Source organism: Gracilinanus agilis, chromosome 1, assembly GCF_016433145.1.
Source record: "Gracilinanus agilis isolate LMUSP501 chromosome 1, AgileGrace, whole genome shotgun sequence".
Taxonomy (NCBI): domain Eukaryota; kingdom Metazoa; phylum Chordata; class Mammalia; order Didelphimorphia; family Didelphidae; genus Gracilinanus; species Gracilinanus agilis.
Genome location: NC_058130.1, coordinates 158,463,793 through 158,487,754, shown reverse-complemented (window position 1 = coordinate 158,487,754; position 23,962 = coordinate 158,463,793).

The window sequence follows — 23,962 nt, the reverse complement described above, 5'->3', positions numbered from 1 at the left end:
TTCCTGATAGGCTTATTCTTGCCTACTCAGAATTTTTATATACTTTTTAATTTAATTTTTTTCCTTTTCCTCTATTTTTTAAAAAAGTTTTTTATTTCCTTTTAACTATTGATTCACATACCTCATAACTCAGCCATTTTTCCTTGGGTGATCCAGGTGTTTGTCAACTCCTCAGAGGGGATTGCATAATTAATTTAAATTATAGTTTTATAAAAATATTTCTTCTTTGAGAATAATTTTAGAATAAGAAACTTGCTACCACCCAGAATCCAGAAATCAGATTATTTGGAGAAAGCACCATGGAGATGCCTGCAGAAATCTTACATTGCACCAAAAGATCCAGAATGAACTTTGGGATGTAGTGAAATTGAACTGTGGGAGGTTGAAAACATTTATTTTGAATTTAGCCTCTTATGCCAAAGGGGACAGCCCCCAATTGGGTTTTTGTCAAAGTGCCTAGCAATTATTGGTTTTGTTCTCTTTCTCTTTTAATTCCCTTTTATCCCCAATTTATTTTAATTTCCCCCTTAGCAAGTACAGTATTGTATACACTTCTAGCTGAAGAACCTTAGAGGTATAAGCTGGTTATGTTTAAAGGATTCATTGGGAAGACCAGTCTCCCAAAGGATCACAGGGGGAAGTGTGAAATTAATATCTGTGCCCTAGAACTATGATTCCCAGCACCCCACTCTCCTCCTGTCATCACATGCTGATGTAGGCAGCATATAAATTCTGTGTACATCTGCCTCTTGCTCTTTTCTCTTCCCGTGGGTGGCAATTGTGGACATGGGTTTTTTGAATCGGTAAAAAACTTGTCACATGGTTTTATTTTGTTAGATAATTACTCTTTTGTTCCTTTACTTCTAGTGATTATTAATAAACTTTATAAATATAATACTTGTAGTATTGGACATTAATTAAAATCCTACAATCTTCACAATATCCCTGTAAGGTAGGTACCATTATTAGCCCCATTTTACAGCTGAGGAAACTGACATGTTCAGAAGTTAAATGATTTGCCCAGGATAACAGAGGAAATATATGTAGCATAGCTTTGGTCATTTATACTTAGGGTTCTCTTCAATTAGTAGTGCAATTAGTGGTAGGATGGCATTCTCTTGAATTGGAAAACACATATTACACATGTAACCAAATATAGTTGGGTGCTATCACTATTAAAGAAAATAACCTTGCATGACAAGCATAATAAATTGTTAATATTACAAATGCCATCAGCTGTTTCATTGATGCAAATGTAAGGAAGCTATATAAAGCAAATGTAGCTTAATGGAAAGCATGTCATGCTGAAAACATGAAATATGCTTTGAAAATATGACTCTTACCAAAAAAAAGTCCAAAACATCTGACAGATATATTTCCTCCAATTATAGACTTCAAAACGTCTTTACAAATATATTCATGCATATACATTAATTTAATAAAAGAAGGGCTTCTTATTGGCACATATATTCTCATTCACGTCTATCCCTTCCCCTCAGTTCTAACTAGTCATCTAGCCAACTATAGACTCTTATTATTTTTTTCATTGGACCTTTATAATGCCCTTCTTATAGATTATCCCTCCTATCCTATTTCCAGCCAATCACTGAAGTTCATGGTATAATTAATTTTCCTAAAACATAGTTCATTATACTGTTCTCTTGCTCAGAGATATTAAGTGGCTCTCTTGCCTATTAGAAGCTAAAGCTCCTTTACTTTGCTTTTGAGATCCTCCACAATCTGACCAAACTTTTCTCAATTTCAAATTTCAGTGAATATTTGTCAGCTCTCTATTTAGCATCATATTAGATTATGAATTTTTTTAAAAAATTAAGACAGGATTTCATCAATGTATTAAACTCTTAGGGTAGAAAACTCCTTCCACTAAAAGTTGAGTAACTTTTGTAACTTATGTTTGGGACATTTTCAAGTTAAAAGACTTATTGTTAGTTATACAGCTACATAAGTAAAGGGCAGTATTTGAACACTGATCTTCCTGATTCCAAGATGATCAGTAATCATTTCACCATGTTACTAATGGGGATACAGCAGTCACAAACATCAAGAAATAAATTCTTCTGGTGTAATTCAACATCTATGCAGATAAGTAAACATTAAATTTTTGAACGTTAGACTCCAGTATCCTCAGTTTTAAAGTGAGAGGATTGGACTAAGTGACCATGAGACAGATCTTTTACAGCTACAAATTCATGATTCTATGACAAGGGAGAAAGCACTAACAATTTGGTCTTCATAGTGGAATCCTCCATCTGATTATAAAAAATTACTGCTGCTTATTAGGCAGGATGAATTGAGGGTATGTTTTATGGTAGAAACAAAAGAAAAACGTGAAATGAATATTTGTACCTTATTCCAAGTAATGGGGAAATATCTAATGTCTGCTAGCTAATACAGTGGACTAGTTGCCTAGTAGATGGACTCTGCTTACCTTATATCTGTGAAAGTCTTGGATATCCCTGAGCTCTCTCAGTTTATGGTTTAAGAAGATAAGATAATAGGTGGACACAGAGTACAAGATTTCTATATAAATAATCACAAAGAGATAAGTGGTATAGATAAGTATTACGGTGATACATAGAAAAGGAAGGGAAGGGATTTATCAAATCATTATTTCTCTGACTGTTTGAGAGTCACCCTGGTCCTATTGCTTCTACCAAAATCTCTGGAGAGATATAAAATCTCTTAGTCCTCTTAGTTAATCTATATCCTGAGACTAAAGCTAAGTATACATACAGAGTAGCAAAGGCAAAGCAGGAGAATGCCACCAGAAATAATCATCTGGAATGATTAGTTTAAATCTGTTAAGAGTTGTCTAATCCAGTGTATACATGAGCACAAATTCTTATTCCAATATATTCAATGAGCAACAATTCATCCTCTGCTTGAAGACAATGAGGAGGACTCTCATTATATTCTGAGATAGTCTATTCCATTCTTGGATAGCTATAATTGTTAGAAAGATTTTGTTTTCTTTTCTGTATATATCAAACAACAAAAATGGCAATAGCAGTGAGGATAGAGACAGAATTCAGTTCAACAAATACTTATAGATCACCAAATATGAAGCATTGTTAAAGGCTAAGCAACACACAAACATGCAGAAGATCTGATTTCCACAAAAGAACTGTACAATTCTTCAAGGATTATACGGAAAATTCATAGATAAAAAGTCAATTTCATTCTAATTAAATACAGAAGACCCAGGTTTCTGACTGAATCAATCAATCAAAATTATAAACAAGGTATAAAAATTTCTTAATTTGAGAGGTCATAATGATAATAACAGTACCTAGCAATTGTGTGTCACTTTAAGGTTTGGTAAGCACTTAAAAAAATATGATCTCATTTGATGCAACAACCTCAGTCAGTTGGTGCTATTATCATTCACATTTTTACAAATGAGGAAACTGAGATAAACAGTAATTAAGTGAATTTTGCCCAAGGTCAAACAACTTGTAAAATGTACAAAGAAAGATTTAAATCCATATCATACTCATTACAAATGCAGTGATTTAACTTCAATTCCACATAACTGTCTCAATTAAAGTATTTTGATCATTGAATGAAATTTGATGGAGACACATAGGAAATATATTGTTATTGGTAAAATCAGATAATATTTCTGATTCTATTAATTAAACCTTCAGTAAGATTGCAAAAACATTCTAGTCTAGTGATAGTTGAGTGAATAGTACTGAGGAAAGAGTAAAGAAAGGATTAATTTTTCTTTTCTCTTACCTTTCCTCCATTGATCTGGTAATTACTTCAAAAGTCAAAATAGGGTTTGAAGCCAAATTAGGCACAATAAAAAAGAAAGCCACAGGAGTCTAATAGGGCACTAACTCTTGGTACCCACCAGTGAATTATACCGAAGAGTAACCTGATAAATACTACTTGAAGAAAGAAAAAGACCTAAACTAATCTAAAGCTATGACCTTATATTTTAATCACATGAACTCTCTAAATTTAAACTTATTCTCCCTGGGGAACTTTTGGTGTGTAACTGGGCAATGTTTTCTCAATTAGGGGAATTGTTTTTATAACAACTGACCTTATTATATATCACCTTAATGAATAGTCTTTGTTAAATGTTAATTAAGTCAGATTGACTAAATAGGAAACATAATTGTGACTTATAGATGATAGCATTAGAAACCTCAGTCCCTTAAATTTACCAATAGAATCCTAATGGAAGTTGTCAAAAGTTGTTTTGGATCTATGGAAAGTTAATATTAATTTGGACTCCTTTTTGGCCCCCAAAGCAACCTTTTGATTTTAAAAGTAAAAAATATTGGGTTTTAGGGCAGAAGTTTAAAAGGTATCTCTCCCAGGCTGAGGCCATGGGTGGAGTCCTTTTTCTTTTTCTCTACATCTTTTGTTTTTGATAATGAACAGGGGAAACTAGGGATAAGTTCTTTATCTGTAAACAAGGATATTCTTAGGTAATGAAATCAGCCAGCTGGGAAATACCTCACCATGTGGGAAAAAGTGAACATGCATTGTGCAGTTATTCTAAATGCCTTATGATTACTTTTGACTTCCAGAAGACCCACCTCTTTTCCTGATTGAAGTCTTATAAAAGGGGAAACTGTAAATTATTATGGTTGGACTAGATATTTAAGGTTTGGTAACCAGAAATCAATTAACTCTATTTTGAAATAAAAGAGACCCAAGTCAGGATGACTTTTATGGTGGTATATATATATTCAGGAAGGTTGAAGGTAAGGAAATTGAGAGAGAGAAACTCTGGCCTGGACAAGAGGCCTGAACTATGTAGGGATTCAGAGGCCCCAGCAGAGGAACACAGAGGTTAATTAAACAAGGCTTCTAGCAACAAGACCTCCATTAAGAAGAGAAGCCTCCTTGAGGCTAGAGCCCCCAGAAACGCCAAGGGAAGAGAAAAAGAGTCAGCTTAACTTGCTCATGTGACAATTCAAAGGGAAGCAGTCTGAGGTCTCACTGGAGTTCCTTCAATACCAAGTTCAAAGTGCCAAAATCCCTCTACAGAAAGTTATCANGGGAGACTAGATATTTAAGGTATGGTTGCCAGAAATTGATTAACTCAATTTCAAAATAAAATAGAGCCAAGTCAGGATGACTTTTATGGTGGTTTATTTACAATTTGGAAGGTTGAAGGTAAGGAAATTGAGAGAGAGAAACTCTGGCCTGGACAAGAGGCCTGAACTATGTAGGGATTCAGAGGCCCCAGCAGAGGAACACAGAGGTTAATTAAACAAGGCTTCTAGCCACAAGACCTCTGTTAAGAAGAGAAGACTCCTTGAGGCTAGAGCCCCCAGAAACGCCAAGGGAAGAGAAAAAGAGTCAGCTTAACTTGCTCATGTGACAATTCAAAGGGAAGCAGTCTGAAGTCTCACTGGAGTTCCTTCAACACCAAGTTCAAAGTGCCAAAATCCCTCCACAGAAAGTTATCATTACATTTAAAAGATAGAATCTTTCATCACTTCCTGTATCCACCTCCAGTTTCACATGGACAAATGGCAGCCTCAACACTGTTTTGGACTACCCAGGGGCTAGTCACTTGTTTTTCATTTGTCACTTACTATCATGTGTGGGTCACAGACCTTCCCCTTCCCACTTAATTCTAAGTTGGGTGGGGTGACATTATTTCTAGTGGCTAAAGTCTAAAGAATGAATGAGGATGAGCTAATTCCATTTACACAATCCCCCCTGATGATCTTTGGGTGCCTAGTTACCCCAAGTGATCACTTTACATAATCATCTTGTACCCACAAAGGTCTTCTAACTATAATAGTTAGGGAAAAGAGGGGAATGGAAGAGAAAGAAAGCAAAACCAATGTTTTGCTAGGCACATGACAATAAACCAATTGGGGGTAGTCCCATATTGGCATAAAAATGTACATTTAAAGTAACTGTTCAAACCCCTTCAGTTCAATCAATTGTACCCCAAAGTTCATTCTGGATCTCTTGATGCAATGTAGATTCTTCAGGTATCTTTCTGCAAACAATTCATTTTCTGGATTAAGAAGTTAGGAAGCTTCTTTCTCTGAAAATATTCTAGAACAAAAATTTAATTCTTGGATTTTATAAAAATACAATCCCCCCTGAAGATGGTATTAAAAAGGAAACACCCAGATCAGCTCAGGATACATGGTTGAGTTATGAGAGTGTATGAGTCAATTCAAAAGAAAAAAACAAAAACAAAAGAAAAACAAATAAAAGAAAAAATTAAACTTTGTGGGAAAGAAAAAATCAAAATCATAATCAACATATCAAAATCTATTTATATAAATATTTCTGAAAAAACAAAAATAAATTCATAATAGACCTTTGTATTAGGGTGCAATTAAGGGAATTTCTATCCCACTAGTCCGTAGGACAAAATACAGTAATATTGAACTTACCCTTTAGCAGCCAAGACTACAGGAAGTTGCCATTCTATAAGAGAGAAAAGAAGACCAGATTTATGTGCAAGGGAAGTGTCATTCCCTGGTCTGATTTACCTTCACTCTCAGGGATAGGGTGAGCCAGAATGACGGCCAACCTTTGGTACTCAACTGGTAGTGTAGTATGAAGCATCCTACATCTTAACATATGTTAAGCGTTGCAACTTTGAGACTTACACTAAGTTCAAGTCCTTAGTATTGATTGGCATGGAAGTTCCTCGATCCCACCTGGATTGGTATGGGCTTTTTGACCTTGTACTCCTTGGCACTGTGCAGTTTCTCATCAATCCCATTGGGATCGGTAAATTGGTCTCCATGACCTTGTGCCTTCTTAGCACTGTTTAGTGGCTCTTGTGTTCCCTGAATCTTCCAATCAGTAGAAACTTAGGAAAGGGTCATTGCAAAGAACATCAATCAATAGAGAAGACAGGAAAAACTCCATTTTCTAAAATCAGAGACTCAAGAGGGCATGTGATCTGGCCCTGGGTTGGCTCACCCAGCTTGCAAAAGAGGTGGCCAGTCATGTGGCTCATGCTTTTCTTTTGCTTTTCTGGCCTGCTTTTTGCTATTCAATAAATAACCATAAAATTAAGATGTGGTCTCCAGAGAATTTTATTCATAATAGGGTTTAGATTTCAAAATGAGGAAGACTTTGAGAGCTACACAAAAGATTCTGTGATAGATACTGAGCATAACAGAAACAAAGTACTGTTTGTGTGCATATATATGTGTGTATACATGCGTATGTGCATGTATGTATATATGTATAATTTTATTGTAATTCACTTGGAAGTTACTTGGATTAATAATATACTTTTCTTTGTTCTTAATCTCCTGATTTTAATAATTTCATGCCCTGAAAGATAAATTGTCCAAATATATGAACAGTTTTCAAAATAAGTGCAAACCATTCACAAGCTTAAGTAACCGCCCCTCTCCAAATCATTAATAATTAAAACAAACCAAAAGGTCATTTCAGTTTTCACCTTAAACCCACCAAATAGAGACCACTGATAAAAGACAGAAACAATCAGTACTGGAAATCTCTAGGAAGATAATAATCAAAATAAAGAACTATTGGTAAACCTATGAAATAGTCCAAGTATTCTGGAAAACAATTTTCAATTGTGTCAGAAATGTTCAGTAATCACTTCTGCTTAGCTTTTACATCAGGGTAGCCAAAGAGAAAACAAACAAAGGTCTTATATATACTAAAACATTCATAACAGCACTCCTATTGATTGGGGAGTAATTGAACAAATTGTGCTAGGTGAATATAATAGGACATTATTGTATTTTAAGAAATAATTAATATGAGGAATTCAGAGAAACTTTGGCTGATATGAATGAACTGATAGAAAGTGAATAAAGTAGAACAAATAGAAAAATATTTACAGGGGCTAAAATAATGCAAAAGAAGATAAAATTAAAAGGTAGCTGAACTCAGATTAAAAGCAATGACTACTGATTCAAGAGAAGAAATGTTGAGACATACAGGATAATAGTATCACAGGATTAAATGTTTGGCCAATATTAATTCCAGAGGACAGCTGATGAAGTAATTCTTCTCTCAGGAAATAGGTAGGGGACTACAGGTGTGGATTTTAACATATACTGCCAAATGCAGTTACTCTTAAATTGTTTTTTGTGACAAGAGAACTGAAATAGAGTTATGTGAAGGAGTGATAATGAGAAATATATGTGATTTACAAACAAAAGAGCATTAATAAAACAATAATTTCATACCACTTGGGCACCTACCCTAACACTTCGGATGACTTTTCAAGTCTTATAAGTTTGATTTAGATGATTGATCCAAGATTTGCAACTTCTAAATTTCAAAGATAATGCAGAATCAGATTGAAAGAACCAAAGAAATTGCTTCCTTTTGCTAACATATATGTATCTAGATATCAATATATTGATATATATAGAGATTTATATATCTCTATTGATCTATCTGAATATGTCCATATATAGATAGTTAATGCCTGGCAGAGGTGATTACTGAACCAAACAACAGCTAGCATTTCTTTAGCACTTTAAGGTTTCTAAAGTAATTATAAATATTACCTTATTTGATCCATAAAGCAACCCTAGAAGAGGAGGTAAAAGGGGAGGCTTTTATTATCTACATTTTACTAGTGAAGAAACTGAGGAACACAGGAGTTAAGTATGTGCCATATTGATATATAAGTATATGGCTACTAGATATAGATCTTTGGTTATGCTTATGTCTCTCTATATGTAGACATATGTCTTTAAGCTTATTTATATAGACATATAGATATATAAATATGTTTCTAGGAAATGTAAAGTTATACAAAAGAATGCCATGCATTTGCCAAATGCTCTTAAACTTCACTTATCAATAGTTTGAAAATTGCAATTGAATGGAATAATGACTAAAGATTTTTTTCAGTATGAAATATGTATAAACATTATTTCTGATAAATTGATACCAACCTTAAAAACTTTAGGAGAGACATAATATTGACCTTAAGACATAATTTCTAATATCGAGGACTCTAACTGGACAAAATGAGTGAGTCCCTAATTAAATTTAAGCTGTTGTGTATATCTGTGTTGTTATTGATCAGTTTACATTCATCTTTAAATGTGTGTAAATGATATAAATGATTGCTTAGTTAATACACATCTTTAAGAGAAGACATGTCGACTTCCTATTGAGATACCAAGAAATATAAAACATTAGATCTTATTGCATTATTTATTACTTACCACTTAAATGATAGTGGCATGTACCACTTACAGTGTAGCATATTGGAAAAAGAACCAGTTTAGAGTCTGAAACATAAGATCTGAATTCAAGTCTTGCTTCAGATAACTATTGATTTTATGTACCAGTCTAACATGTCACTTCTACAATGGATAGAGCAGTGGATGCAAAGTCAGGAAGATGAGTTCAAAGCCAGCCTTATACATTTGTTAGTATTATGACCCTGGTCAAGTCATTTAACTTGTGTTTGTTTCAATTTCCTCATCTGTAAAATGGGGATAATAACACTAACCTCCCAGCATTGTTGAGGATAAAATGAGATCATATTTATAAATCACATTGCAAGCCTTAACCATTCTATCAATGTTAGTCGTCATCATCATCATCATCATCATTATCTTTAGGATATTCAAAGGTCCAGAAAAGTAAAGGTTTTGGTTAAATAACTTAGGATATATTTTTTGATTCAGGGAACATGGTAAGTAGTAGAAAATACATTGTAAAGAGATAAAAAAGTTTACACTGATGGAGTAGCTCCAGCAACAGTATCGTACTGTGCTGTTTTGACTCCAAATTTGCTATACCAATGAATTATATGCCATGTAGATAAATGAAATATATTAAAAAAAGCAAAGTGAAGTTTTGCACCAAATGATGCCATCCACTTGAAAATGCCTTTCTTATGTCTACATGGCCTGTGTGTTCCTATGGGAAAGCAGGCTTAGCAAAGATAGACAGAATTTAACAATCCATACCCAGTTCCTGTTCCCATAATTTTTTCTTGATTGATTTAGCAGGAACTGGATAAGAGTTAATTATGCTTTCAATCCCTATTGCAAGATTGGAAACTAATCAGGAGAAAGTAATCCAAAGGTATTTCTTCAAGACTTTTTAAAGGAAAATTTGGCTCCACTGGATCATCGCCCGCCAGCCAGATGTTTAGGTTGGCAAGCAACTAGGCCAAAAAAATAGTACTGATTTAAGAAAATATGTAAGTCTGGAAGTTTTTCAGTTCCGAAGTACTTACTGAGTATAACTAACATCAGGTGTAGCTTACCTAGACACAAATGACTGAAAATTACTCCCTCCCTTTAGTCTATCTTTGTCTCTCCTTTCAAAGGTATGTACAAAAGCAAACCTTTCAAGGGAAATTAACAGGTTTTGCTTGCCTTTCATTTGTCAAAATGACTAGAAATAATTATCATTATTATTTTATAGTTGCTGTTGGAAACCAAATCTAATCATTCCAGATGTGCAGTACTCATTGCCAATAGAGTGGTATTGGAAAATACTAGAGTATTTTCTCCATGGCTTATTTTTCACTTAATGGACATAGCACTTTCTTGGACACATTATGGACACATTAGAGGATTTTATATTTCCTTGTCTATGCTGGTCACTGTGTTGTATTTTATCTGATATGAATTCTGGTTATTATGTTTTTAAACTGATAGTAATAAGATTAGTTAATTTTAGTAAGAGCTTGCCTATAAAATATTGGATAATATATATATATATTTACATGTATATGTATATATTTTATCTGGTGGCTTTCATTAGTGCCCCTCTCTATTGTGTACTAATATATCTACCTAGAATTCACCTTTATTCCTTCTCTTTTGTGGCAATTACCTTTACTAGTAAATGATAAATTTTCTATTTTTATCTAGTTCATAGAAGAGTGTTAAAATCAAAAGGAATCTTAAAGATAATCTCTTCCAAATATTATTTTTATAAATGAAGAAACTAAGGCCAAGAGGATTTGATTGATTCCTTATCCAAAGCCCAATGTTGTTGTGAAAAAGATTTCTAAATATCTACCTGTCACAGACAGAATCTTTTTAGGCAGTATACAAATTGGGCCAACAGCCAATCAATTTCAATTATACAGAGAAATGGCCATTTTTTCTAATTCAAAACGCAACCCTTTCTCCCTTCACTAGCCCCAGAATCCTTGCACATACACTGTCTAAAAATTGTCTTAATTTTTCTCTATTTTACCCAAATTATCCCATTTAAAAATCTGTCATTCAAAAATATTTATTGTTAGTTGATGACTAGCTTGTCTGAAGTGCTCTATGATATGGAACATAAAACATAAATAGCAAATTGTACTTAAAAAGCAAATATGTTGAGAGGAATTTGTGATTTGGGAGTAAGTTTATTAGAAGCCATCTGTTATTAAAAACTTCTCTTGCTGATTTGATTTAAAGCACAGGAAACAGATGAATTTCAAACTCCAAATTTGGGAACAGGATCTTTTAATATTGAGCAGCATGAAATAATTTTATACTTTTGAGATTTAGAATTTGTGGTTTTCAAAATCTTCATATATATGGTAATTTTCTAGTTTATGATTTTCAAAGTAGTATTCAAGGTCCCTCCATAAGTCACCAGATAGCTTCTTAGAAATTGGAGAGTCTGAAGTTAATATGACTTTACCTTGTCCCTATTAAGTCTGAGGGCATAAGTCTTAAAATCCTGTATTCCTAGGTGCCAACAACCTCCTCTCTATTAAATTCTTCCATCCTTATCCTTCTACTATGCCATGTTAATGTGTTGTTTTCCAAAGATCCCTATTTGTCAAGTTTAAGGATATTTTCCTTTAGTCTAATATGAAAGACACTAAAACTCAGATAAGAGCTTGGCAAATTCTGAACTAGGAAAACAATGAAAAATATAATTATTACCATTCAATATTTAATTTTTTCTCTTTTGGTCAAAGGGTGATGTAAGTTACAGAGGACCATGAAATAATAATAGATATTAGATCTCTTGGTATTTGTTTATTATATGAATGAACTCTGAGAAATATGGATAATTTTATGTTGGAATGCAGCAAAAATGATTAGCCTAAAAGAATATTTCTCAAATTAATTCATTCATGGAATACATTTATTCAGGAAATATTTTAATTAAACCTACAAACTTGGTTTAGGAGCCTGGGGGCATAGCATATCCATATGATAAGAAAGATTTGGAAAATTGGGGGCAGAATAGAGTGCTGCAGTCTCAGAATCACTGTTAAGAAAAGTTGATAAGACTAGGTTAATAAAACAAAGGGAAGAAAGCTGAGTGTGGCTGTCATGGCACTAATAGATAAGTAATAGATGAGAAAGTACTAAAAAGGAGAGAAGAGTGAAAACTTCAGAGGTGCGAACCTCCAAAAGCTGTTTGCTACAGCTAAAATCAAGGAAGCTAAAATCAAGGATAAAAAGCATTGAGGATCTTACTTCTAGCAAGTATAGAAAATAAAATATATTTTGTAGACACTTGCATCAAATATGCAGGGTTTATATTTCTGTCATGAGTAGGCAGTAAAGTGGTGGTTGGATTTTTTTTCTTTATTTTTTAATTTTTTAAAAATTAATTTTTTCCATGGTAACATGAATCATGCTTTATCCTTCCTGTCATTTCTCCCCCATCCTGGAGTTGACAAGCAATTCTACTGGGTTATAGACACACACACATACACATACACACACATAACATATATATATATATGTATATACATATATATATAATCACTTAAAATCATTTCCATATTGCTCATTTTGGTAAAAGAGCAATCCTTTAAAATCAAAACTCTAAATCACATACCCAAATAAACGACTGATAAATAACATGTTTTCTTCTGGATTTCTACTCCCACAGTTCTTTCTCTAAATGTGGATAGTATTATTTCTCATAAGTTCCACAGAATTGTCCTGGATCATTGCATTGCTATTAGTAGCAAAGTTTTTTACATTTGATCATTTTGTAATGTTTCAGTTACTGTTTTCCTGGTTCTGTTTATTTCACTGTACATCAGTTCATGTAGATCTTTCCAGTTCTTATAAAAATCCATCAATTCATCATTGCTTATAGCACAATAATATTCCATCACCATCATATCCCAGAATTCCTTCAGCCATTCCTCAATTGAGGGACGACTTCTCTTTTTCCAATTTTTTGCTACCACAAAGAGTGCAGCTATAAATATATTTGCATAAACAGGTCCTTTCCCAGTTTTAAAAAATCTCTTTGGGATATAAACCCAGTAGTAGTGGTATTGTTGGACTAAAGGACATGCTGAAAAATTGAAATCAATATTCTACAACTACAAGTGTTATATTTTATAAATTTATTAGTAATCCCTTGAAATAGGAAAAATAAAAAAGCTAAAGTAAAAACTTTAGTAAAGCCACGTGAGTAAAATTCTCCTGCTTGGCACTCATCCAACTACCACAGCCACATTCCCAGGAGAAGAGAGCAAGGGAGGAGCTATACAAAACTTATATCTTCCCTTTGTTAGTACGTTTCGTAGATACATAAATGAGATACAGGCTATATGTAGGTCATGAAATGGGATAAGAGGAATAAGGTTGGGATCAGGAGGGTCACAGACAGACTTACAGAAAGACGCAAGGCCTCTTGCTAATAAGTGACAAAGTTTATTGATTTCAGGTACATACTTATAGAGAAAGTGATGTAGAACAAGGGATTAGGTAAGATAAACAGATGAATGGAGTATGGGTGTCCTCTGAAGGAAAACCCCTGCTCCCTCGAAACTTTTATCACCAAATTTGTTAATCCATTCATAAAAATGGTCATTTTAGTACCCAAGGCATTGTGGACTCTGTTAAAAGAGTATGGATAGCTCCTGGCATAACCACTTTAATGTCTAAAGTGTGTGCAGCTTGCCCTACCTGCCAAGTATATAACCAACATGCCTTTCATGGCAAGGGTTTTGGTGGGCGTCCTTTGGCTTACACACCATTTTAGCACCTGCAAATTGATTTCATAGCAATGCCAAAGGCTGGACAATATAAAATCTGTTTAGTCATAGTGGATCAACTAACCAGGTGGCCAAAAGTATTTCCTACTGCCTGAGCCACAGTGGCTTTTGTCACCAAGGTGCTTTTAAAAGAAATCATTCCTTGTTTTGGCCTGCCTACACATATTGACTCGGACAGGGGAAGTCACTTTACTGATTCAGTTTTATCTGAAATATATTTCTGTTTGGGGATAATTCCCAAATTCCATGTACCATATCACCCCCAGAGCTCAGGCCAAGTTGAACGGATGAACAGAGAACTTAAAACTATGATTGGCATATTATGCACTGAGACACATCTAAAATGGCCTGAAATTCTCTCTCTAGCTCTATTTTATCTTAGAGGCAGGCCCTGGGGAGATCTATACATCTCACCATATGAGATGCTTTTTGGATATCCCCCTATACAGGCTAAGCCTTTTTCTCCTGCATATACATCACTATTAGGAGGAGATACTTCTATTGCTTCCTACATACAGGAATTGCAATACAAACTGCGTGAACTCCATGAATCTGGAATTAGAGTACAAGCAGGACCAATAGACTTTTCACTTCATGATTTGAACCCAGGAGACAAGGTGTAGATAAAGAATTTCCAGCATACTGGGGCAACTAAGCCTTCATGGGAAGGCCCATTTGAAATATTATTAACTACCCCAATAGCTATAAAAATTGGAGAAAAGGACTCTTGGATTCATTGCTCACATGTAAAGAGAGCATCTTATATTGAAACTGATTGACTGTTCCCTGTTACATGCATTGGAGATAACAGTTCATAGACTAATGGATGCTGTTTTTGGAATCACATGGTATTTTTTTTTTGTTCTTGCTTTTTTCCCTGCATTTATTTTTAATTTTCTTATTGTTTTTCCTATTATCTTTTAATAGAATAATTGATTTTCCCCTTTTTCTCATTTCTTGTACTTAAGTACATATAATCACTTAATCTTTTTTATTTTTTGCAGTGCTATAATTTTAATATATATATATATATTTGCTGTAATATTACTGCTTACTCACAAGGCTTTAGACTTTGGGAACCTGCCATGTATTGTTAAATGTTATGGAGCTATGATTAATGCTTTTGTCTGATTCCAGGAAAAGGGGACACAAGAGCCGTTAAAGAGTGCTAAGAAAGCACAAGGTCATGGAGACCAACAGACCAATACCAATGGGATTGATAAAAAAAAATGCACAGTGCCAAGGAGCACAAGGTCAAAAAGACCATACAAATACAGGTGGGACTGAGGTACTTCCATGCCAATACTAAGGATTTGAACTCAGTGTAAGAATCGAAGTTGCGACGCTTAACATATGTTAAGATGTAGGACTCTTCGAACTACACTGCCAGTCAGGTACTGCAGGTAGGCCATCATTTGGCTCACCCATGTATTCCTGAGAGTGAAGATAAATCAGACCAGGGAATGACAGGCACTTCCCTGGCATATAAATTTTTTCTCTCTTATAGAATGGCAACTTCCTGTAGTCTTGGCTACAAATGGGTAAGTGCAGTATTACTGCATTGTGTCCTACAGACTATTAGGATGGAAATTATATTAATTGTACCCTAATACAAAGGCCTGTTATGAATTTATTTTCATTCAGAAATTTTATATACACAGCTTTTGATATTTTGATTCTGATTTTAAATGTTTTCTTTTTCCCAAAGTTTCATTTTCTTCTATTTGATTTTCTTTTTATGTTTTTGTTTTTTCTTTTGAATTTACTCATACAACCCCATAACTCAACCATGTATCCTGAGCTGATCTGGGTATTTATTTTTTAAATACCCACGTCAGGGGGGATTGTATTTTTATAAAATCCAAGATTTAATTTTTTGATTTTGTTTGAGAAAAATACTCAGGTAAAGAAGCTTGCTGATTCCTTAATCCAGAGAATGAACTGTTTGCAGAGAGATGCCTGAAGAATCTACATTGAATCAAGAGATCCAGAATGAACTTTGGGGTACAATTGATCAAACTGATGGGATTTGAACAGTTATTTTGAATGTACATTTTATGCCAATAGGGGACTGCCTCCAATTGGTTTCTTGTCAATGCGCTTAGCAAAACATTGGTTTTGCTTTCTCTCTCTTCCATTCCCTCTTATCTCTAACTACTGTGGCTAGAAGACCTTTGTGGGTATAAGATGATTATGTAAAATGATCAATTGGGGGTGACTAGGCACCCAAAATGATCATGGGGGGATTGTGTAAATGGAATTAGCTCAAACCCATTTATAGTTAAAACTCTAGCCACCAGAGATAATGTCATCCCCACCTCCCTTAGTGGGGAGAAGAGATGAGTTACCCATATGTGACAATAAGTAACAAATGAAGAACAAAGGACTGCCCTTTGGGCAGTCCAAAACAGTGTTGAGGCTGCCATTTGTCCACTTGAATTAGAGGTGGACCTCCAGGAAATGATGAAAGCTGCTGTCTTTCAAATATGATGGTAAACTTCCTGTTGAGGCAGTTTGCACTTTGAACTTGGTGCTGAAGGATCTCTGCTGAGACCTCAGACAGCTTCCCCTCTGAATTATCACTTGGGTAAACTGGGCTGCCTCCCTTTCACCTACCTTGGCATTTCTAGAGTCTTTACCTCAATAAGGCTTCTTTGCCTCTCTAATTGCTAAGGCCTTGTGACTAGTAGACTAGTTTAATTAGCCTTTTAACCCTCTCTCGGTCCAGACCTCTGCTGGTCTGGGCCAGCCTCAACCTCTCTATTTCCCTACCTTCTTCCTTCCCAATTGTAAATAAACTACCATAAAACCCATCCTGACTTGGGTCTATTTTAATTATGGAATCAATCTGAATTATTGATTCCTGGCGACCACCCCTTAAAAATATCTATATATAATATCTAAATTTTCCCTCTTACACTGGGGAGAAAATTCTAATTACACAATGCACAGAATTCTGAGACTAGAATTAGGAAATATCTTTCTGAATTAAAACCTCAGACACTTAATAGCTATATGACTTTGGGCAAGTCTTTAAACCCTGTTGATCTCAGTTTGCTCATCCATAGAATGAATTGGAGAAGGAAATAGCTAACCCCTCCAATATCTTTGCTGAGAAAATCCCAAATCGGGTCATTAAGAGTTGGACATTATTTAAATGACTCAAAAGCAGCAACATTAATATGACTGGGAGACCTCTATCTGATCTCAAAGTGCAGACTTTGCATAGAAAAGTAGGTCAAGGATTACATCTCCACTTTCTAGTTTATCAGGGAAAATGAAATATTCCATTTAAAAAAAACATGAAATGAATGATTCAGTGTATAAAGACAATAAGGAAAAAGAACTTCAAAGGGCAGATATAATCTCACGTCCAAATGTTGAGCAATAGAATATGACATAGAAGAATAGAGGAAGGAAAAGGATGATCAGAAAGTTGGACTGGACTACACAAGAAATAGATATGATGCTATGAGACTCTCCAAAGTAGAGGAAACTGGATTTTCCCAGGAAGAAGTAGGAATAATTATATGAATCCAAATGTACTGAGTAGTGAAAGATCATCCACTAAGAGTTAGAGAGAAATAGATGAGTAACATAATCATGAATAAAGCTTCTATTTGTTTACTTATTACTAATAATGGAGAGATCTGTAGTTTATTTTGTACTCAGAACTGACAAAAATATTCTAAGATTTGAAAAAATAGGAGCTCTTTGTGATGGCAAAGAATTAGAAATCCACTGGATTCTCACCAATTGGGGAATAAATTTTGGCATATGATTGTGACTGAATGATATTGTTCTATTAAAAGTGATTTAGGGTAATTTAAAAAAAATTATGAGATCCATATGAATCAATATGAGGTGAAGTAAGAAGACCCAGGACCTCATTGTGGACAGTAAAAGCAAGGTGTAATGCTGACCAGCTGTGAAATAGTATTTTCATTAATAATAATAATCCAAGGCAATGTTCTTTCCTTTTTTAAACTTTGAGTACTAACTGAAATATAATTTTCTCACTCTTTTAACTTTTTTGCAACATGATTAATATAGAAACATGCTTTTTATGATTTCATGTGTATAACTGATAACATTACTTGCCTTCTCAATGGGTGGAAGGGAAGGAGAGAATTTGGTACTCAAAGTTTAAAAAGGAAAGAACATAAAAAATAAATAAGTGATCAGTTAGAATGGGTTAGACTAAATGGCATCAGTGGACCTTTCCAATTCTGAGACTGATTATGCTTCATTCAATAATTCTGCAACTCTGTAGAAATAAGATCAACAAAAAGCAAAGATATTTTTTAATGAAAGAATGTCAGGAAATAGAGCATGCTAATAGCAAATGGGTCAAGAGACACTTTCTCCGGATCTTTTCGAAGCCTATCTTATTTTTTATTCCATATTTATTTATTAAGGTTTTTTAGGGAAAAGTTCTGTTCTAGGCCATGGAGAAGATGAAATTTGGCCAGGGGATTCTTAACTGGAATCATTGGAAAATGAAATTGTAATAAATTTTATCCAAACTTCTTTGAGGTAAAATTGAAAGGTTATCATATGGATACGGATATTTCTTAAGAATAATATGATTTCCTTTTATATATATATATATTGATGGAACTTCAGTGCCCAAGTTCTCTGTAGATCCCAAATGGCATATGTTGATAGTCTCTTCTTCCACAGGTTGGAACTCCCTGGAGTGGAATATATTAGTAGATGGCTGAATAGCAGGGTGAATATAACACAAATTTCAAACAGAAATAGCATCCTTAATAAAAAACATAATTAAACTTAATTCTTTATCATTCTCTCTTCAGTGATTTTAATCCAAGGGTTTATAACCTCAGTTCTACTGACTTTCCAAGCAGTCTAGAAGCTTGAATGGGAAAACAAAATATTATAGTTTTGTTTTCATTAACCTCAAATTGAAATTTAGCATTTCTTTCTTTTTTGTTACTTTTTTATCTTTTATCTTTTTAAATTTTATTTTATTTTCCTACAATTACATGTAAAATCATTTCCAACATTTTTTTCAAAGAATTTTGAATTTCAAATTCTCTCCGTTTCTTCCTCCTCATCCCCTCACCATTGAGGGGATATCATAAATTTTACATATGTGGCCATGCAAAACATTTTCCCAATTAATCTTTTATGGAAGGTAACTCAAACAAAAAAAATTAAAATTTCTCTGGAAACAGATGGTATTTTTTAGCTTCTGCCCTTTGGGATTGTTTTGGATCATGTATTGCTGAGAATGGCTAGGTCATTCCCAGTAATTCATTGTATAGAATTCCTGTCAATGTGTACAGTATTTGTTTTGGTTCTGCTTATTTCACTGTGCTTCAGAACATGTAAGTCTATCTAGGTTTTTCTGAACATCTTCTGCTTGTCATTTTTAGAGCACAGTAGTGTTCCATTAGAACTATATACTATAACTTACCCAGTTGTTCCCCAATTGATGGATGTCCCCTCACTCTCCAATTATTTGTCCCAACAAAAAGAGCTGTCTTAAATATTTTTGTACATATAGGTCCTTCCTCTTTTTTAAAAAAAACTATTTTGAATAGAAATGTAGTAATGTTATTTCTGGGCTAAAAGGTAGGCACTCTTTTATAACTTATGGACTTAAAGGTCCAAATTTCTTTCCAAAATGATTTTAGCATTTCTTTCAACTATGAATTTAAAAAATATAATCTCAGAAGGGGTCTGTTGGCTTCATCAGACTACCCAAAAGGTCCATGAAAAAAAAAGAGGTTTAATAAACTCTGATATAAGGTAAAGGGAAACAAATGGTTGATGAAAACTACTTGATTTATATGCAATATAATATAATAGTATATATATGTATATATATATATATTTATTTATTTAGCTTAGGACTAAGATGCCTCAAATGCAATTGTCATAACTAAATATGTTTGTACAATATTAACTTTGAGCAAAATCTTATTCAAGTGCTTCATTGTAACATGAAGATGACCTTGATTTTTCTGTAGGCATTGACTTTCTGTTTTCCTGAAAAATATCTTTCAAATTTAACTTTTTTATATAGATCATTTTCAGAGGAAGAGAATCTTGGGCAAAGATGAACAGCTGTATGAATGAGGCTATATAGGCATGCAGCTGTCCACAGCTGCCATTTATGCCCTATCTATTTAATAGGGGTCAGCATTTTGGATGCCAGCAGAACCTAAGTCTTTGGCAGATCCTATAAAGCTGGAAAGGTTTCAAGAATGGACCTGGCAACAAACTGTGTTTCTATCATCTAAAGAATAGCCTAGCTAAGATTGAGAGGTTCATTACTGGGGAACTTTCAGGGTGATATATTTTTATTTTCTTTTTTTTGCCTTATCAAATCTTAAAGACCCTTTGTAAAGCCATAGAAATACCATGATCTATGTCAGTCAAGAGAATGATTTATAACTTTTAATTAGTGAAGCCTCTTATTTTTGACATATTGTATTTTATTTTGTCCTTAATATTTTGGTAAGAAAAAACCTAACACTGGGCAAGATGAAAGAGATATAGACAGACAGTTAAAGTTCATGCATAAACACATAGATTTCCACTGATTATTAAGAACTAGTCACTGAGCTATACTGCTTTCATTCACATCCTTTGATGTATGTTTTCTGATTTCCAACTGATTTTTCAACATTTAACTTCTTTCATGGAGACTAAAACACTGTCTAATACTGTATAAGCTGTTTTCTTTATAGCTCAATGCTAGTATTGTTATTATTATGGAGGAGTGAATACTAGAAGCTATACTACAATATATCCCCTCCAACCTCCAATCCCACCCCCCTCCACAAACACACAGCTTTGACAAGTCTCATTTGCATTCATTGGAACAACAAGCTAATATCACATTTTCTAATTCACTTCCAACAAAGCTTGAGTGCTCTAGTTTCTAACACTCTTTCCCCATACTCAGCAAAAGAATACTCTTTTCTACTCAATACCATTTTATTCTCTTTTCCAAGCTCCATACCACCCATTTTTCCTGAATCACTGAGCATAAATGCTAGCTTTCTGCCTATATTTTTTCCTTCACCACATGTACCAGGCCCAGTTTTTCCCACAGTCCCTTTAGTACAAGAATGTAGGGCACATCCTGACTCTTATTCAATATATAAAAGGAATAAATGGCAGCTGTGGATCACTATTTGCCCATAGCCTCAGGCATACAACTATTCCTTTTTTCTGGTATCGTTCACTTTTTTTAGAAAAACATTTATTAATATTTATTTTTTAGAAAAGTTAACATGGTTACATAATTCATGCTCTTACTTTCCCCTTCACACCCCGAGCACCCTCTAAAATCCCGCCCCCCTCCAAGGCCGATACGCATTTCCATTGGTTTTAACATGTGTCATTGTTCAAGACCTATTTCCAAATTGTTGACAGTTGCATTGGTGTGGTTGTTTTGAGTCTACATCCCCAATCATGTCCGCCTCAAACCATGTGTTCAAGGAGTTGTTTTTCTAATGCTTCCACTCCTGCAGTTCTTCCCCTGAATGTGGGTAGTGTTCTTTTCCATCAGTCCTTCAGATTTGTCCTGGGTCATTGCATTGCTGCTAGTACAGAAGTTCATTAAATTCTATTTTACCACAGTGTATTGGTCTCTGTGTACACTGTTCTTCTGGCTCTGCTCCTTTCACTCTGCATCAATTCCTGGAGGTCTTTCCAGTTCACATGGAATTCCTACAGTTTATTACTCCTTTGAGCATAATAGTATTCCATCACCAGCATATACCACAATTTGTTCAGTCATTCCCCTATTGAAGGGCATGCCCTCGTTTTCCAGTTTTTTGCCACCACAAAAAAACGTGGCTATAAATATTTTTGTACAAGTCGGTTTCATCTATGATCTCTTTGGGGTACAAACCCAACAATGGTATGGTTGGATCAAAGGGAAGGCATTCATTTATAGCCCTTTGAACATAGTTCCAAATTGCCAGCAAGAATGGTTGGATCAGTTCACAACTCCACCAGTAATGCATTAATATCCCGGTTTTGCCACATCCCCTCCAACACTCATTACTCTCCCCTTCTTTCATTTTTAACCAATCTGCTTGGTGTGAGGTGATACCTCAGAGTTGTTTCAATTTGCATTTCTCTAATTATTAGAGATTTAGAACACTTTCTCATGTGCTTATTGATACTTTTGACTTCTTTATCTGAAAATTGCCTATTCATTTCTCTTGCCCATTTATCAATTGGGGAAAGGCTTGATTTTTTATACAATTGATTTAACTCCTTGTATATTTGAGTAATTAGACACCTGTCAGAGTTTTTTGTTACAAAGATTTTTTTCCCAATTTGTTATTTCCATTCCAATTCAGGCTACATTGTTTTTGTTTGTACAAAAGCTTTTTAGTTTGATATAATCAAAATCATTTATTTTTACATTTTGTAATTTTCTCTAACTCTTGCTTGGTTTTAAAATCTTTCCTTTCCCAGAGATCTGACATGTAAACTATTCTATATTTACTTAACTAATTTATAGTTTCCCTCTTTATATTCAAGTCATTCACCCATTCTGAATTTATCTTGGTGTAGGATGTGAGATGTTGATCTAAACCTAATCTCTCCCATATTGTTTTCCAAATTTCCCAGCAGTTTTTGTCAAATAGTGGATTTGTGTCCCAAAAGTTGGGCTCTTTGGATTTATGATACACTGTCTTGCTGATGTCACTTACCCCATGTCTATTCCACTGATCCTCCCTTCTGTCTCTTAGCNCCATATTGTTTTCCAAATTTCCCAGCAGTTTTTGTCAAATAGTGGATTTTTGTCCCAAAAGTTGGGCTCTTTGGATTTATCATACACTGTCTTGCTGATGCACTTACCCCATGTCTATTCCACTGATCCTCCCTTCTGTCTCTTAGCCAGTACCATATTGTTTTGATGACTGCTGTTTTATAGTATAGTTTAATATCTGGTACTGCAAGGACCCCTTCCTTCACAATTTTTTTCATTATTTCCCTTGATACTCTTGATCTTTTGTTATTCCAGATGAACTTTGTTATAGTTTTTCCTAATTCAATAAAAAAGTTTTTTGGTAGTTTGGTAGATATGGCGCTAAATAGGTAAATTAATTTGGGTAGAATGGTCATTTTTATTATGTTAGCTTGTCCTACCCATAGCAATCAATATTTTTCCAATTGTTTAGATATAGTTTTAATAGTTTGGAAAGTGTTTTGTAGTTGTTTTTGTATAATTCCTGTGTTTGTTTTGGTAGATAGTTTCCTAAGTATTTTATATTGTCTAGGCTGATTTTAAATGGTGTTTCTCTTTCTACTTCTTGCTGCTGTGATGAGTTGGAAATATATAGAAATGCAGATGATTTATGTGCATTTATTTTGTATCCTACAACTTTGCTAAAGTTGTTGATTATTTCTACCAGCTTCTTAGTTGATTCTCTAGGATTTTTTAAGTAGACCATCATATCATCTACAAAGAGTGATAACTTAGTCTCCTCATTGCCTATTTTAATACCTTCAATTTCTTTTTCTTCTCTAATTGAAACTGCTGGTGTATCTAGTACAATGTTAAATAATCGAGGTGATAATGGGCATCCTTGTTTCACTCCTGATCTTATTGGAAAGGCTTCTAATTTATCCCCATTGCATATGATGTTTGTTGATGGTTTTAGGTATATACTGTTTATTATTTTTAGGAAAAGTCCTTCTATTTCTATACTTTTCAGTGTTTTCAATAAGAATGGATGCTGTATTTTGTCAAAGGCTTTTTCAGCATCTATTGAGATAATCAATGTGGTTTTTGTTTGTTAGACTGTTGATATGGTCAATTAGGTGAATGGTTTTCCTAATGTTGAACTATCCTTGCATTCCTGGTATAAATCCCACCTGATCATGGTGGATGATCTTCTTAATTACTTGCTGGAGTCTCTTTGCTAATATTCTATTTAAGATTTTTGCATCTATGTTCATTAGGGAGATTGGTCTGTAGTTTTCTTTCTCTGTTTTTGATCT